Source organism: Harmonia axyridis, chromosome 6, assembly GCF_914767665.1.
Source record: "Harmonia axyridis chromosome 6, icHarAxyr1.1, whole genome shotgun sequence".
Taxonomy (NCBI): Eukaryota; Metazoa; Arthropoda; class Insecta; order Coleoptera; family Coccinellidae; genus Harmonia; species Harmonia axyridis.
The window spans coordinates 24457893-24475322 of NC_059506.1; the positions used below are offsets into that span (position 1 = coordinate 24457893).

Below are 17430 nucleotides of genomic sequence, written 5' to 3' on the forward strand. Positions count from 1 at the left end.
ACACGAGTCTTGATCAAGGAATGCCTCCAATTATTCATTTTCGAAAACCTTCTTTCTCACCGCCATGCTGGTCTTCGACGTCAAAATCATCGTTTTTGAATCGTTGAAACCCTTCTCGGCACGTTCTTTCACTAATAGCGACCTCACTTAAATTATTTGAGAGCATTCGATGAGCCTCAGCCGCATATTATTCATATTGAAGCAGAAAATAAAAAACTCCTGCTAATTACGAAAATTTGGCTAGCAAGCTGACGTGTTTAATATACAATAACTTCATGATGCAGACACAAATCGACTACTAATATTTCGATGGCGTTGTGTTTATAAATACTTTAGCTCATTGTATGACATCTACGATCTATTTATTTCGACTGCTACTCACCATTATAGCCATCTATTGCAAAACGGCGGAAACAAAGTTGGTCACCTATTATTTCTAATATAAATTGCTCTGATCAATCCGGGGCATCACTTTTTTTAGCATACTTCCAGAACATTATTCAGTGAAATGAAATTTTTCCACAAGAATGTTGAGGAAATGAATTTGACGTTTAGGTAAGTAGTTGTGGGCGCCATGTTTTCTATTATTGTTTCCTCATTAAAAAAACAATGAAAATAAAAATGAAACTTTATATCTCGGAAACGAAGCGTTTATTTATTATTTATTTTGACAAATTATATTTCAAAATATTGTGAGGAATCACCTCCTAAATTTTATCAGAGTACTTTCGAACAAAGACCTTCATGAATCAAGAACGGTTGGATCGATTTTATGGTCTTGTTGGAGTCACCGCCATCTCGAATAGCAAAACATCAGAAAGATCCAAGAAAAAAAAAATCTGAAAAATGAACGAAGAATGCCATTTTTTGGAAATTCTCACAATTTCAGAAAGTGGATAATAGATCACCAACATTTCTGGGTCGTAAAATTACCTCAATGAAAATGTTTTAAGGTTATGGGACTTTGATAGTCGAAGTCAACTTGGAGCTTATAGGCTTACGTCAGTTTGACAAACATTATATTGATTACTGATGATAAAAACAGGTGGGGTTACAATAGTTCTCGAAAGGTTGATCTGAATTTGAAAATAATTATTGGAAATCTCCAGACATTCAATTTACGAAGATTCCAGATTCTTCATTTGAATTCTCCAGATTCATTATTTATTTTCATTTTTAGCGATAGGTATCAGTAATATTTTCATGGTAAAAAATGCTTATTCTTGATTAAATATGGAGTTCCGTCATGTGAAACCTATGAATATTGAGGGAATCTTGATCAATTAATGAAACTGTGCATAATTAAACCTACAGTTAGCCAATACCATGCAATTATAACCAAGAAAAATGAAAACTCTCAGCTGACAAATCAAAAAACACAAAATTTCGCTAGCAATATTCACGCATATGTGGAAAAATACTCCGGTGGCAGGGTACCACTTTCACGCAACATGCTGCTTTGGCGAAAGATCCATAATTAATAAATGTTCGTATACCACCGACAAGAATCGCAATTAAGAGGATTATCTAATAATTGGCGGTTATTTCCGATAAGTTCCCACAGAAAAAGTTACGTTGTTCATAACGTGAAGCTAGCTTTACAGCAGTCGGAGTCATAACTCATAACCTTCAGCTCTGAACGCGTGAAAGAGACGGATAGTCTCGCAGTTTCCCATGCATTATAACATTCAAAAGAGGTTAGTTCAAGTATTCAATTGTATGTCGGACGAGATACTTTTCCTTCTTCCTCATTCATTCAATTAATTATCATTAGTTCATCTTTTTTTTTTTCAGTCACCAAAAATCTTTTTTTCATCACATAAGCTAATAAATATATGGTAGCCAGCGGAATGAGTATTGGACTGTTGGTCTGTAGCTGTAAGAGCACAAATTTGTTTTATTGTATTTCATGTATAATCGTGGTAATGAAAACCAATAACAAGCGATCTTCCCTCTCATTTGGGAATGTAGCTGCTTTATTGAGCACACTTACATTTTCAACTCTAGTTTGGATAGAAGAAGTTCGTTTTTTCCTGCCACTATCAATATGAAATGAAATTTTTATATCTATTCATGATACGTATGTCCAAATATACAATACGTTATTTAATGTTCTTTAAACCTCAGATACGTTGTATTATTATACATTGTTTGGATAGATGTTGAGAACGAAGTCGAAATTAAAAATTCTTGTATAGTAACTTTGGAAGCTATTGAAAAATATGCGCAATTAGAAAACATCAAAGGGTGAAAATGGATTATAACCGTTCATAGAGCTTGGTGATCGGCTATCGATGCTACTTGAAGGAAACCAGCCAGAAGTGGATAGAATGAATCTCCTATCGCCAAGCAAAGTAGAAACACTGTATTCCGACTAGCGCCTTCAGTTAGGAACAGTCTAGAGTCGAATTCAAATCTACGAATAGAGTAACCCTTGACCATGTCCACTACACTTGTAGGTACCGCACAAGTCCATGACTTATCCTTTCAGAATTTTGAAGCATTTTTTGGGATATTCCTTTTGAATTTTCTATGATTCTAGTTCAAATCGTAATGACTCGATCAATATAAAATTTTTCATGAGCATTGAATTATTATTTCAAATCTGAATTCACTGTACTGTTTTGAACGATTCTGTTGTTTTGATATTATCAGGAGTAACAAAACTTCGAACTATTTTGGATTTTGTCTATTAACAAATGTAACTGCAGTGTTGGACATCTCAATTCACCCGAAGATTTCTAGAGTCAGACTGAACGGACAGAATTGAAATCAATAACAAATTCATCATCAGTGGTTCAATATCATTTCCGGTTACAAATTCGAAAAATACAGTCATCGTGGCGCTCTGTTCGGAGAACTGGAAACCATAAGAAATGTAATGAGATTTTCACTTTATCTGCGATATGAGCTGCAAAAAAAAATCTACTCCAAAGGAAACTGTCATAACTGTGGCCCATTATTCTTGACCCTGTTCCTGTACACACCGAAATTTCATTCACACCCATTCTCCGACATCATCCAAGTTATGATGGATAGCCTAAACTCTAGACATACATACAAGCCTTCATCCAAAGTGTTGACCTGGAAACAATGGAAACAGCTCACCTGAAACCCAGTTATTTGACAGACTTTGAAATGCTCTCCTTCAATGAAAAAATAGTCTTTTTTTTAATGTATTACTGCAATCAAATCAAGTTTTGATATAAATTATGGCACCTTACTCTATCTACTCTGAATCTAGCGCGAAAGATCTCATAATTTTCTTGACGTCCGCTTATGACGAAAACTTCAAGTGAACTCTCTTTCAAATTTCATAGTGCATTTTGTGTCTTAGCTGAACGAAGAAAGTCAACAAAATATACCGAATTCTTGATGATTAACCAGACTAACAGACAATTTGGTGTTTGGTTATTTTTGCTGTTGAAACCATAGCTTCCTTGATTACGTTTTGGAACATGACATCTCCTGAAGACCAATATCCATTAATCAAGTGTTCAATGTTCATCTTTAGCTCCGCTGTCTCAAAGGCATAAAAAACAAGGATTTTTTGTGTAAACACTCGGCTGACCGAGAAGGAAGTTTACCATTTTCAAAATCAAGACAAATTGCCCATTGGTGTTCTTCGTATTTGATTTTTTTTCTATACTAAAGCAATTGTTTCATATTTCTTCTTCATGGTAGAAAAATGACCTAATTGAACTATATTTTTTTACATTTTTGTAGAAAATAGTAATTTACGTAACAAGTCCGGAAAATAGGTTTTTTTTTGGACGAATAGACAAAATTCCAGGACGAGCGTAAGCGAGTCCTGGAAGTCTGTGAGTCCAAACAAACATTTTTGGGCGTGTTGCGTACAATATTTTTTCGGCAACCGTGTAGAATAGCACTATCGGTGCTGCTTTCCATATTTTATTACGATTGCAATCAAAAAACATACAAATTGGTTGACAACTAATTTCATATGAACTGTCAGCCATTTTCTCGGTTGCTATAGTTATGATCAACTGCATTTATTAAAAATATACCTACCAAGATTTTTATATTCACAATGACACGAATGACGTGATTCTTTTCCGGCCTAGTCCGGGAAGTACGTACTTTCAGGACTAGGCCGGGAAATGCTACTGTCTCAGAAAAAAACCGTCCGGGAAGTGAGCACTTCTCGGACGGTTGCCGAAAAAAATGATTGCGAAATACTTTCCGAACTGTCAATAAAAAGGTGCCATGAAGTGAAGTTTATTCTGTCAAAACCATTTCTGCTAATAGTCGTTTCATATGGTTACATAATATAGAAGTATTTCCTTCGATTCAGGTATTTCTCATTAACTGCAGATAGAAAAAAAAATAAAATCAGCACAATAAGAACATTCAAAATCAGTTGTTGGATTTCCAACAACAACAATTGAATAGTGCGAAAATCAATCAAAATGCCTGCACTTATAACAACAAAACTTGAAAGTACTCAGGTATTCTTTTTGTATAGGGACTGGAATTCTATTCCCTACGCCTCTATTATCATTTCACCAAATTCCTTCTGTTGTCTAATTGGGAGACTTGTCTCCCTTCTGCATCTCACTTTTTTCTTTTATTTGGTATTTCCTTCTATTTGTCTTTCTTATTGGGATTTGTATTAACTTCCTAAATTCCCTATTCTCATGCTCCTTCAGCGTCTCTATTGTCTTTTTTCTTAGTTTGTTTACTATTTCCCTAATAGTTTCAATTCTTTTCTGATTGATTGGTTGCTTATATACTATGGGGAGCCAACCGCTGTTCTGATGGGTGATTTATTGTAACTGATCTTTCTTATTGTCTTTCGTATTATACCAGGTTACTCCTGCATACGTGAAGCTTGGTAAAAGCATTCTTTTCTGTTTGTTGAAGTTCATTATTTCATCTAGAATCACTCCCAGATATTTTTACTTGAAAGTTTTAAGAGGAAGGTTTATATCTTTGTAATAATTTTGAACTGTTTTGATTGATGTTTTAGATAACATAGCCAATTTATCTATTCCTTACTTTTATTTCATTGAAAATCTTATAAATCTAAATGTCTCAATTGAAAGAAGGTCATTTTTAACATATATTATACTCTTACATTTCTAATTCTTCACACTAAGGCTTCTCCAATCCTGTTATCAAATCTATTCTCCTGCTAATATGATGGATGGCTGAAACACAAGACCTACAAGACACTTTCTTCGGCAAAGTGTTGACCTGGGAACAATGCAAACAGCTCACCTGAAACCCAGTAATTCAACTCGCACACATCGCAATTCCCACAGAAACCGTTTCTTTCACCTGTTATGAAGAGGCAAAAGTGCACATAACATGTATCTAACTGGGTCATTGTTTCCGGAGTGAACTAATCAACTCCAAGAAGAACAACAAGAATACATGGAAATTATTTCAGTCGCTCATTTCTTGTAACTGCTGTTGCTGATGGCGGATTCGAGCGAACGTCTTAATTATTACGACTGCTAATTTGGGACAAGCCGATGCACTAGCGCTAAGTGGAGGATTCATTAGATACCGTAATGATCAATTTTTATCGTAAGAACTAACAGCAAGATATAAATAATCCATTAGTTGGTTTAGTGAGACAGGAGCGTTTTGAACAGAAAGAGGTTGAGTGTGACTTGAGCACTTATGATTTATTGAGGAGTTTTTAGCATGACTCTCAGAGTAATAAACATAGATAGAGGGAGCAAAATATATCATTTCCAGCAAGCAAATTTTGTCCCCAACATAAACTATCAAAGTTGACATGAAGCGCTAGGAAATGAAAATATATACGATATTTCACTCAAGTCGCGAGTTTCTCCACAAAGAACGCACTTCTTATGTCCCATGGTGCATCAACGTTGAATATTAACTCAAAATATATTAAGAATTATATTTTAAAATGATCCTTGATATGCATCAGGTCTTGAATATTCACAGTAAAGGCAAAAAAAACAAATTGAGCGATGTCTTTTTCTACCATCAGTAACTCACTCACCGTGTTCTTTAGCTCACAAGCAGAAATCTACCCTTTAAGTAATCTTCATTTAGTTTTAAACAATTTTCCCAATATTTTATGATCTTTTCAAAAGCAAAATCGCATCAAAGACCTTGGCCAAATCAAAAATCACTGCTAATAACGGGTGTTTTTTTTCGAGGTATATAACTTTAAGTTGGCATTACTATTCAAGATGGCGACCGATTTTACTGTCAAGTGATTTATTCTCAGTTTGGTTTGGCAATTCATCATGAATAGACTCACGGCTGAACAACGCTTGCAAATAGTGCAATTTTATTTCGAAAATAATGGTTCTGTGCGGAATACGTATCGCGATTTTCATGAGCGAATTTTGTTTAGCGATGAAGCGCACTTATGGTTGAATGGCTACGTCAACAAACAAAACTGCAGCATCTGGAGTGAAGCTAGTCCTCAAGTGTATGTCGGAACACCGTTACATCCAGAAAAACTGACTGTTTGGTGCGCTTTATGGGCTGGTGGAATCATTGGTCCGTACTTCTTCAAAAACGATGATGGCCAGAACGTTACAGTCAATAGTGATCGGTATAGAGCCATGATTACTAACTTCTTCATTCCTGAATTGAACAACCATGATGTCCAGGAGCTGTGGTTCCAACAAGACGGCGCAACATGTCACATAGCTCGTGCCACAATCGATTTATTGAAAGACACGTTTGGTGACCGCCTAATTTCACGTTTTGGACCTGTGAATTGGCCTCCAAGATCTTGTGATTTAACACCGCTAGACCACTTTCTTTGGGGCTATGTAAAGTCATTGGTCTATGCGGATAAGCCACAAACCCTTGACCATTTGGAAGACAACATTCGCCGTGTTATTACCGATATACGGCCACAAATGTTGGAAAAATTCTTCGAAAATTGGACGTCCAGATTGGACTACATCCGAGCCAGCCGTGTCGGTCATATGCCAGAAATCATATTTAAAATGTACTGCAACAAGATTATTTTGCGGATTAATAAAATTCATGTCAATCAAATAATCCATCGTTGTTTTATTGCAATTTAAAGTTCTATAGCTCTCAAAAAAACACCCTTTATTTCATCATCCCTATCCAAAGAAAGTAGGATGTTATCAATGATTTCTTGTATGAAATCTGTTGTTGCAATGGTCTCCCTGAGGATGAAATTGCAACACCTAGAAGGAGCTGTTTAAATATAATTTTCATTTTTTGGTGAAACATAGTGAAGCAAGAAGTAACTTATTGAGTTTGGAGAAAAAAATCGTGAAGGTTTTTTCATGTGAACAATTTTTGTTACTTTAAAATTTTTTTTTTCGTTTTTTGTAAGTTTTTTCAATTTCACAACGAACCGGCTGTTCGAGGAGATCAAAAGTCGATGTTTAGTTGTTGTTTAAATGCCTAGAGTTCTTGTTGAAATAGGTCGAATTATTGGTCCATACGGGAGGCGGGGTTGACATTTCGAAAAATCGCTAACCGTACGAACAGAAATCCAACTACTTTTATAAGATATTGTCAAACGTCGTTTGATGATGCCCAAAATCGAAGAAGAGTAGGGACGGGACGTCGAAGGGGCAAAAATAAAGATCGACGTCTAAGACTTATGGCCATTAGAGAGCGATTCGCGACAACTCGATCTTTGGCTGATGAGTAGTTGGAGAACAAGGCCTTCCTGTGACTGTACGAACGGTTTACCGCTGGATAAGATCTTCTGGACTGCAGCATTATCGACCCCATCTTGTGTTGCCTCTGACGGTTGTCCATCGCCGGCAACGATTACAGTGGTGCACATTGGAATGGCATCGTCGATTCTCTTTGGGTAGACATAATGGCTGAAGAAGGGTAGACGAAGTCGGGCAGAAAGACGTGAACCTCAGTTTGATGTTGATGTACACCGGACAGTAGGCGCCATGGTATGAGGTGCTAGTAGGTATACTTCAGTCTTTATTCGAGGTATTATGACAGCTATGCGTTACCTTCAAGAAATTGTGGAACCATATGTTATTCCTTACCTTAACTTGCTCGAGAATCCAATATTTCAGCAAGATAATAAACGACCTCATGTTGACAGAGTTAGTTTGAACTTTTTCGAAGCCTCCCATGTGAATTTTTTGCCGCCCAGATCACTCGATCTTTCACCCATAGAGCATGTTTGGGACATCATTGGTAGAAGGTTTGGAAATTCACCCAATTTTTCTATCCAAATTTCAATCATTTACTCCTTGCTATACTATCTATGTTTTACAAAAAAAAAAAAATTAACAGCTTTTTTTGAGTGTTGCAGTTTCTTTGTCAGTTAGTATAATATCGTAAGGAGCTCCTTTTTCATTGGGATATTCTATAGAGTGTTTTTCCAAAAATGTAAAAATAGTTCAGCCATTACAGATCGTTTTTTTGCGGCTTCTCATAAAAGCTCCACCTAGCAGCAATAAACACAGCATTCGGTAGCCTAGACGTTAAGAGGTAGACTCACTCACCGAGATGCGACAAGGTGCCGGGTTCGAGTCCCGGCGGCGCCCGATAATAATAAATTCCCCAAGCGTCTGTGACACGGCACACACAATTATACCAAAGTCACACTGATGAGTCTGGTGTGTGCCAGGGACGAAACGCATAAGTAGGCATATGTGAAATCCTACATTGGTGACCCCGACGTGATGGCGGAAAGCTGCGCCGTTGGAGCGCAGAGGCGACTCACTGCCACGCTCAACGTTACGGCTACTGGGGTGTCCATCGGACACTAGAGCCGATGGCACGCCGAGCCTCGTGTTTCCGTCGTCACAGCACGCAAGCCCGACGTGATGGGAATGGCCGTCTTAGCGATGTGTCCCGGAAAGCAGAAGGTTGATGCGTAGCTCCCATATATCTGCAATTTCCAACGAAACTCTAGACGCCCATTCCCATGACGTGCAACACGTGCTCCTTAGTCTGCCGCGGTATAGCGGACCTGAATAGGCGGCATTCACCGTTCGCAAGATGCCGCGAGGTGCAGCTCTGATTAGGCGGCAATCACCCGGCTGCACCGATGACCACGTAACACGCATAAGTCACTGGGGAGGGAGTCATGTGGCGGCTTCTCATAAAAGCTCCACCTAGCAACAATAAACACAGCATTCGGTAACCTAGACGTTAAGAGGTAGACTCACTCACCGAGATGCGACAAGGTGCCGGGTTCGAGTCCCGGCGGCGCCCGATAATAATAAATTCCCCAAACGTCTGTGACACGGCACACACAATTATACCAAAGTCACACTGATGAGTCCGGTGTGTGTGCCAGGGACGAAACGCATAAGAAGGCATATGTGAAATCCTACAGTTTTTTTTTTCAATGTCAATTCGGACGTCTTCTACGAAGAGCGATCTACAGATGCATCTCATTCTGCATTCCCCTCTTCGGCCATAAATAATCTGTCGGGCCAGATTGCGATCTCCATATTTTTATGTAAATATATTAATCAACCGGAAGTACTGCGTATGTCCAGTTAGGTTCAAATTATTCATTAGGCAGATAAGACGCGTACCACGATATCGAATATAAAAGTCGGATAATTGCATTCTATCTATAAATCTCCTCGGTTTTAATGTTTCTTAATGATTCAATAGATAGGCAATTTCAACACTTCTCGAGGCTCCCGCAAGATCTTCTCTTATCTCCTGCGGTACGCCTGATTGCTGAAACTGACATATGTATTCTTGGTAGGAAGGTTTCCTGGATGGGCATTTCGCGAGAACATCATTTGATCCTTATCTTTTGGCTGCTAATAATTATCAATAACGAATCTGGAGAATCTGCCGATTTTCGGAATATCAGGAAATGACGAGGTCATGGAGGGAGGTGAAGCGTGATGTTATAATCGTTATTTAATCAATGAGTTCAATGAATAAAGCAATATGCAAGAACTCACGACAAGCAGAATCAAAGTAAATTTCAATAGAACATTGCCTCTCTTTGTTGATAGGATTTTCAGAACCTATTACTATCTATTAGTTTTTAAAGGTCATCGTGACATTTGATCTCTTGTATAAATAATAGATACCAATTTCGATCGAAATCATATGTCACTCGAAAAGATATATTTATTCATTTTTAGTACATATAAAAAAAAATTAACCCTCAAAGCCACTAAAAATAAAAATAAATGGAATCAAAATCAATCAAAAAAATTTGCACACCTACCTCGGATTGAATATTGATACAACTGGAGTGGACCGAACATATAGAATATTTGTCACGTAAACTTACACCTCTTATTGGAGCATTGAGAACAGTCAGTCCCTATCTTAATGAGCAAGCAAAAAAGACATTATATTACTCGAATATTCATTCTGTGCTGGCATACTTGATTAGTGTGTGGTCGAATACATCAGTCAGCAATTTACAGAGGGTACAAAGATTGCAAAATCGAGCTTTGAAGGCTATATATAATCAACCATATGATACTCCAACAACTGAGTTAAATGACACCCTAAAGATACCCAACATGAAGGTCACAAAGGTCGTTGAGCAGTGTAAACTGATATACAAGATGAAGCATGGCCAGCTCAAATTCAACACAGAACTCAAAAAAAGATTAGACGTACATAATTATCAGACAAGACAAATAAACAATTACCATTTAGATAATATAAGAACAAATAGAGCCAAAAATTCACCGATCTATCAAACTGCAATGGAATGACAACTTACCAGAAGTAGTAGAGAAGAAAAATTCATTAAAATTGTTAAATAGATCACTAAAAAATTATAAAATGACACATTCATAATGGGGGTTTTTTACTTTTGCTTTGAACTTATTTTTACAAATAAACATATTCATTCTATGGAAACATCAATGTATTGATGATTAGTAGAATTAATGTATTGAATAAATAAATAAATATGACCCTTGAAAAATTCAGAGAAACTTCCAATTTTGTCTTCTTATAAACAAGATGTGGAGTTAAATTTTCATAGAACTTATTTCGTTTCATGTTTCTGCTTATAATTTCTAACAATTTCGACAGAATGTAATTTCTGGGAAAGAGAACTTTTAAAAAATGTTTTAGAAGTATTTTACTACAATCCTCGAAAATTTGGTATGAGTCGGTCAATACGTTGATTGTGATCTTACTAGGTGTTCGAATTATTGACAAACATTTCAAGTTTCCTTTTATTTCAAAAGTAATTTTATCTACGTTCTCTTTAAACGGTACCACAGAATACTAAAATAGTAAAGAAATTTCACAGGCTATCACGAAAAAAAATAAATGGTGCCGGAAATACAATAAGTGAAAAAGAATCGCACTAGTTTTAGAAAAAATCTAAACATCAAAGGGCAATTTGTGTTGGTTTGAAAATGTTACCTAAACGTCTTCTTCGAAAACTTTAAGATTTACACAGGAAAAAGAAGAATTCCTCGGTTTTGTACTTCGAGCCAGAAGAAACAACATTTTGGTACTTCGAGCAAAAAAAAAATTACACAGAAACTGTCCAAGTGTTTGGGATAACAGAACTAGAAATGAACAGTGGATTAATAGGAATTGGTTATCAACAACCACCTAAGCTTTGGTTATGAGAGAAAAATATATCTTCCGCCTTTGCATATTGAGTTGGGGCTGATGAAGCAATTTGTGAAAGCTCTGAATTAAGATGGTTATTGTTTTTGGCACATTTCCTGGAATCACCACGAGAAAACCAAACCCTCTGATGGCCCTCAAAAAAGACAGCTCGTTAGATCCACAATTCATCACTTCTATGAATGAGACTGAATCTAACACTTGGTATTCAAGAAGTACGCAATTTTGTTGAGCAGCAGATAATTACATAAAATTAGTGGAAATTACTGCTTTCAAATTTTAAAATCCGCTGTTGAACTATTAGCATGAATATTCAGTCACCTCGATCACTCTTTAGAAAAAAGTGGGTGACTTCAGTAAAGAACAAGACGTTGAAACTATCGAAGATCGATATCCAGGACAATAGGATATTCACATGATGACTCTTGGAATATTCAGCGACACTATTTTACTACTATTAAATTTTATGCTCGATTGAAGAAAATTTTCGAGCGATAAGTGAGTGATATGTATGTTATTTAAATTTTCTATTAATATTTCGAAGGTATGTGTTAGTATTAACAAATACTCAAATCCACTGATGTCCTTAGTGAGCATGTAAAATTTCATGAATCTATTTAGGAAGTTAGTAAAATCATAAAATCAAATTTGTCCTACAACTGTTATGGAAAGTAGCGTATTCTTTATAGCTTACTCAATTTCAAAAATATGTATTTCTTATACTGTGAGAAATATTATTCCAAACGGCACTTTGCCCACACCTCGCTTGGTAGACTAATGAAATTGGGCTTTTGAGAAGTCGTTCCTGTGGAAACGCAACAAACGAACAAATAATATCAACGAAGGCCATTTTGAATTGAATTAGATACATTACTTGAATTATTTAAATTTATGCAGTATTAGGAGAAGTATAGTGAGCATCATGTGGAGAAAGTCCTTTTCTCACTCTTGTGTTTGCGGTATCTACTCGCCTTTCAGGCTTGAGCCACATACTTCCACACTCGTGAGAAAAGTTGGACTTTTCTCACTTATTGCACAATAAACTATGTTGAGTCTTAAACACTCTGTGAGCTCAGATGTTTAGGACATTTTCTATAGAAAATTTTCTTTTGAAACTACCTAAAGACTCACACCTTAGCAGAATCTCATTCTGAAACATTACATGAAGAATATTTCCCTAATCATGTTGAGTATTTACGAATGTCTCAAAAATCCATACTCTTGCCCTGAAGTATTTACCGTCACGGCATGTCAATCACGTGGCCGATGATGAATATCGCTTCGATGACTTCAAACAATCCTCGTAAACGCACACTTGCTCGGAATCGGTTTCAATGTAACGGGCTAACACTTGTCAGTAACACAAATATCCGCAATTCTCCTCATAACGTTAGTTCTTCGTCGCGTTCCAGTCACGCACGTGATGCCTGCAAAAATGAAAATGGAAATTGAAAGATACCGTTCGGACTTCTCCTTTACAGTCACAGGTGCATCCTCTGCAAGTCTGGAGGCGCTTCTGGGTGCATACGGCGATAACTGGCTATGCCTCAGAGTTCAGTTCATTATCGGATGTTGCAGATATAACATCAATGTCGATGGTTTCCATTCCGACTCTTTTAGGTTTCTGTGAGAAGACCTCTAAGGGCTGGTATTATAAAGAATAACCGACGGTTCAACCGTTACGTCAACTACCGAATTCCATATTTCTAGAAAGGAGTTTGGTAGTTGATGCAACGGTTGAATCGTCGGTTATCCTTTATAATACCAACCCTAAGAAGCTTTGGCTGATACGTGTTGTGGTCTATATAGGCTGTGTCTTATCGAGACTTCAGATACAGCACTGTTCATGTTACTCAACAGCAGGGCTGTCGCTAGCAAAACTGCCGCCCTTGGCAGAGACCCAATTTGCCGCCCTAACAGACGCTAACTCTGCAGGAAGCTGAAAATTAATATCGGGATCCAGGGGTCATAATAGCGTTTCTGCCGCCCCGGCAAAAATATAAGTCGGCATCCTTGCAGGTTTGTGGTTTTGTACTAACTCCACACTTTTCTTACCAAAAGTATTTTAGGAAATAGAGAATGTATTTCAAGTGCATTTTTTATGGATTCAAATTTAAATCGAATAGATGATTTAGGAAACATATGTAGAATGGAATGAACAATAAACGTACTCAACTATATTCGAATGAATAAATGACGAAATATATTAATTCAATTCAGGTTTCAGATTCATCTTCTGAGTTCCGACATAAAACGCTTGAACATTTCGTTTTTTTTTCCTTGATATAATTGAATAAAACAACTGGTGCAGATGAACCGTTATTTCAAATTGGAATAGATGTTGAGGGCATTCTCGATGCGAAGATGTTTAAGATTTGCGAGGTTGATGAGGAAAAGCATATATAAAATTCATTGAAAATATTTAATTCATTCATCGAAGGAGATATTACCACCCTCCATTATTTACCGCCACTCCAGAGCAAGCCCTTCAGTTTAAGGTACTTGTGCTCAGTTTTGACTTGAAAAACTTCATTACCTATTTTTTTTTTTCTAAGATTATCGAATAAAACAATGGGATCATGCAGATGAACCATTATTTTGAATTCGAATGCTTTTACGCCCAACATTAGTTAATTTGATATGAAAAATAATATAATATAATAGGATGCGATATGAAATAATAAAACTTCTGATATTTCTCCAGAAGGATAAGTTGTAAAGAGTAAAATGCATTCCTCGTATATTTTGCTTTCTATTCTGAGGAAACAACTTTGTAATCGCAGAATTCAAAAGAATAATATTCCAGAAGCCACCCCAAGTGACAATAAATTTCGGCGATGTATAGCAAATCGAACGCCGACAAGCCTGATGACTGTATGTGTTTTTTAGCGTCAATAACTCGTGAAGAGTACTATGAGAGGATTACGCGACATCTGAATATTTATGAGTATAATGCAGAATGCGGCATTTGATGTTTTTTGTTGTTGAATAAATTTGTCGGTATTCCTTCTTGTTGTTGCTTACCGAATTGAATTTCATTCGGTACTTTGGATTTCTACACATGTGCTTTTTGTTGATGTAGCTTAAAATGTCGCCCTTGAATTTTTAAGGCCCTAGGCGTCCGCCTACCCTGCTTCTCCCCTAGAGACAGCCTTGCTCATCAGTGAAAGATGAACTGTCCCTTACATCTACCCTAAAAAGGAATGAGTTCTGCGGAAAGAAGAAAATGAAATATAGTTGTTTCTTGCAAGTTATACATATTAAAATAACAAATGTTCTACGCATCCAGTGCGTAAAAAAACCTTTTGGAAGATTGTCAAACCAAATAGCTGACTACCTCATATTACCCTATTCATCTTCCTACATGGGCAACATCTTGGCTGGCCGATACAGATGCTGATATTTTATTAGCATCATAAAACGCTTTGCCGGCTGGAAATCTAGCACTGGTGCAGAAAGTTATGTGGAACGTTCATTGATAAATAATATGATTACTGAGAATATTTTTATGGGGAAACTTTCGAGAAAGGATTGAAACCAGTTTTTGGATTTGCCAAAATTTTTATGGAAATGACTGCGGTCGTAGGCAAAGTATACTCGAGTAGCTGAGCACTATTAGAATTACGCATTCGTAACTTTTTCTAGTCGCGCGTAATATGCTTCTCACAACTCTTGTTATGTACGGGGTGGGCAAATAAGCGAGGTAAGCGGCTATATCTCAGGATCCACTCATCGTAGAGACTTGCGGTAAAAATTTTTACCACTGAAATGTACAAGAAAACACACTGGAAATTGTTTTTAGTTCATACCTATACCGCTAGGGGGCGTAATAGCTATCGTCGAATAGAAAAATGAATTTCACTAGAAAATGTTTTATATAAAGTTAAGGAAAAAAATCACTGTGATCCTTGGAAAATTCTTCATGTTTTTGAATTATCATTTTCGATTTAACGACATCTTATAAGGGTGGAGAAAAGGGAGAAATCTGACTGAATGAAATGTCTGTAACTTCAGTTTGGCTCAACATTTTTGAGCAAATTATATCCCGTCTGAGAGATAATATCTTGTTGATTGTTCATTGTTTTGTTCATTTCACTCCGAAATTTCAAATGTAATGATAAGATTTTCTTAACAGAAACAGAAGTTCCATCAAATTTGTATGAAAAAACCTGAAGGTCGCAAGGCGAAAGTATCAGGCGTTCTGAAGTTATGACCGAAAGAAGATATTCTTCAACTGATGCACTGAAACCAAATTGTGTCTTTAGGTTCAGAAAGAAACAGAAATCCCATCAAATTTTATAAAAGACCAGAGGAAGCTTCAGGCGTTCTGGAGTTATGGCCGAAAGAAGACACAATTAGGTTTTTCAGTGCATTAGTTGAAGAATATCTCTTTTCGATCATAACTCCAGAATGCCTGAAACTATAGCTCTGCAACCTTTTTTCAAGCAAATTTGATGGAACTTCTGTTTCTGTTAAGAAGATCCTATCATTACATTAGAAAATTCGGAATATAATGAACAAAACAATGAACTTCTGACTTAGCGCTCCCTATCAAAAGCAGCAAAAACAAATTCATCATGAGTATATTCTGCCCTCAATCAACAAGATATTACCTCCCAGACGAGATCTAATTTGCTCAAAAATGATGTCGTAAAATCGAAAGTGACAATTCAAAATGATAGAGAATTTCCCAAGGATTACAGTGATGATATTTTTTCTTCAACTTTATATGAAACATTTTCGAGTAAAATTCATTTTTTTACTTGACGATTACTATTACGCCCACTAGCGGTAGAGGTATGAACTTCAAAACAATTTCCAGTGTGTTTTCTTGTACACTTTAGTAGTAAAAATTTTTACCGCAAGTCTGTACGATGAGTGGATCCTGAGATGTAGCCGCTTACCTCGCTTATTTACCCACCCTGTACATAATATACTATTATTCCGGGTGAGTTGAATTTGTCATAATCTTCAAAAAAAAACATCTTACGGAAAAATGCTTTGGACGAAATATTCTATGAGATTCGCTGCTTTCAGTAAGTAGCAATGTTGACTCGACATCATTGTAGATATCGGTGCTTTCTAAACACGCTCGTCAAGTGCATCATCCTTCAGATGCATTCTTGGACGTTCTTCCGTTATGAAGAGTGTCGGACTAAATTACACTGTCGCAGTTATTTTCATGTAAATGAATCAGGGCACCGGAAGAACTAGTAGAGTGTACTGTTACGCAAAAATCTACGCGAATTACCCGAAACTGTACCTAGATAGGAAAGTGTCACCATCCGCTTCTTGTAGGAGAAGCTCGGACATCGAGTCTTCTTGAACCAGAGAGGGGGCTTAAGTCATCTCAAGCGGCTGAAATATTTCGCTATCATTCAAGAAGAAATGCAGTTAGGAGCTACAACACGAGAATATTTATTACGTTGTTAGGCAGCTGTGGTCAATCACATCAATGATTTATGTGTGTTACATGTTTAAGCAGGTCCGTTGTGCGCTAAGTGAAGTTGTTGATAAGTCGATTTTATTTGTAACTCGAGATTTACCTAGAAAACCTTTAGTGAAGGGTGTCTTTTTTAGAGCTATAGAACTTTAAATTGCAATAAAACAATGATGGATTATTCGATTGACATGAATTTTATTTATCCGTAAAATAATCTTGTGGCATTACATTTTAAAAATGATTTCTGGTATATGACCGCCACGGCTGGCTCGGATTCAGTCCAATCTGGACGTCCAATTTTCGATGACTTTTTCCAACATTTATGGCCGTATATCGGCAATAACACGGCGAATGTTGTCTTCCAAATGGTCAAGGGTTTGTGGCTTATCCGCATAGACCAATGACTTTACATAGCCCCACAGAAAGTAGTT

The 17430-nt window shown here is 36.8% G+C and overlaps 1 protein-coding gene across 1 annotated transcript in view; it reads right to left on the reverse strand.

Annotated features, from left to right (window-relative positions):
- The window catches only part of LOC123683284 (calpain-9-like), a 191879-nt gene that overhangs the window by 164592 nt on the left and 9857 nt on the right, over positions 1-17430 (reverse strand). The gene's annotated exons all lie outside the window — the stretch shown is intronic.